Below are 1,838 nucleotides of genomic sequence, written 5' to 3' on the forward strand. Positions count from 1 at the left end.
GGCTTCCACTGCAGAGAAAATGTTGGGTTCACGGAGGTGGAGAATTCTGTTGGGCTGTTAACCCCTGTCCTGCTGCACGCAGGGCCCCACCATGGGCCCTTCAGCCGGCGTGACAGTGACATCTCCACAGTTCCTTTCGAAGCTGAGCTGAGTCGGCGTGACGCCCCATAGAGCCGCACGGGGGCTCTGCCTGGCCGGCATGATTGCAAAGGGGTCTCACAGAAAGGCAGAGTTGGTGACAGGCCGAGCACAGTGTGGTTGTAATGACCCTACGTTGCATGTAGATAACACCTGTCACCCCCGCATCTCAAAGCCTCTTGCCCAGATTATTACAGATGGGGAAACTGAGGCATGGCAAGCCAGACTAGTCCAAGGTGACCTACCAATTGTCTCCTCCTCCACCCAGACGTTCTGTCCAAGTGTGGGCAGCGACAGGGAACGTCAACACACTAATCTTCTCATCGCTTCGACCAACCTGAAGTTCAACTACCGCGAGGCCCAAGGAGCAATAGATCTGAAGAGAACTGAATTGTAACAAAGCATTTGCCATAGGTACGGGAAGTAGGGGTGCGAGGGTGCTGCAGTGGCCCCGCGCCCCGTTTCCCAGCTGCTGGCTCTGCGCATAAAACCTGGGGGTGCTTTCTGTGCCTATGCCCTGCTCCCTGCCCTCCACCCGTGCTCCACTCCCCAACCTCACCTGGGGCCTGAGGCCTGACGCCTGCCCCAACTCCGCTTCTAGACCTTCACTCCCAGACCTCTGCTCCTGGGGCCCTGTGCCCGGCCCCCTGCTCAGTGAAGGCCCTATTCCCAGGGCTCCACTCCCAGCCCCAGCTGTGGCCTCGCCCCCCTAACCCCTGTCTGGGTCCCCCCCTCCCGGAGACACAGCCCTGCTCCCAGCCTCCGGGGTGGGGGGGGGTAGGGGAAGGGGGCTGGCTTTCAGCACCCCCACTACTAAAAATGTTCCAGCGCCTCTGGCACTAGCAGACAACGCATACAGAAGGGGAGATCATTGACAATAACAGGAGCTCGGGTGGCTGTATTAGCCAGCCAATCTCTGAGTAAAGTACCTGATCCCTAATCCCAAGCACTTTTTAACGTGTTGATTTTCATAACACAGCAGAGAGACTTTCACAATCTAACCATGCTCCTTGGTTAGGTGGAGATGGAGATTTCTCAGTGCTGCTGCCCAGAGTGAACAACCTGCGGCTGAGACACACGATTCAAATCGAGGTTTAGAACGAAGAGTCCTTTCTCGTGCCGGTTTGACGTTGTGGTTCTGGACAGTTGGACGTTCACAATGATCAATTTATTTATTTACCAGTCGCTGAATATGGGCAGGAATTAAATCCAATCTCTCTTGGCCCACGGGCATGGAACTGTGATTGAAGTGGAGCCGATCTCTTGCGATGATATTATGAGCTATTAGTTTTTGTTCCCTGTGTCGGAACGGCCCGGCTTGTGGACAGGTGATTTTTGTAGACGTTGCTCTTTAAATAAACCAAAGCAATATCAAGAATTACATCTGTAGCTATTCATAGCTATGGACAACTACGTATCCATTTTCTCACGTCCGTGGCTTTTTAGATCAACAATTAATTTAAATCTGGGGGTTTTAAAGGCCTTTTTTGTACATTTTGCTGCTTTGTCTTCTGTTTGAAGGGGGCACCGTGTGCAGTAGCTTAGACTCTTGCTCAGAGTGTCATGGGATCTTTCACAGCCATGAGTGGGCATATGAGTAACTTGGTTTTATGCTTGAGTTTAAAAAAAGGTTGGCGCTCCCTCCAGCAAGCGCCCCCTATTGGGTCGACCACGCCGCTCCCTCCAGCACAGCGCCCCCT

Source organism: Terrapene carolina, unplaced genomic scaffold (assembly GCF_002925995.2).
Source record: "Terrapene carolina triunguis isolate 2854851 unplaced genomic scaffold, T_m_triunguis-2.0 Scaffold62, whole genome shotgun sequence".
Lineage (NCBI taxonomy): Eukaryota > Metazoa > Chordata > Testudines > Emydidae > Terrapene > Terrapene triunguis.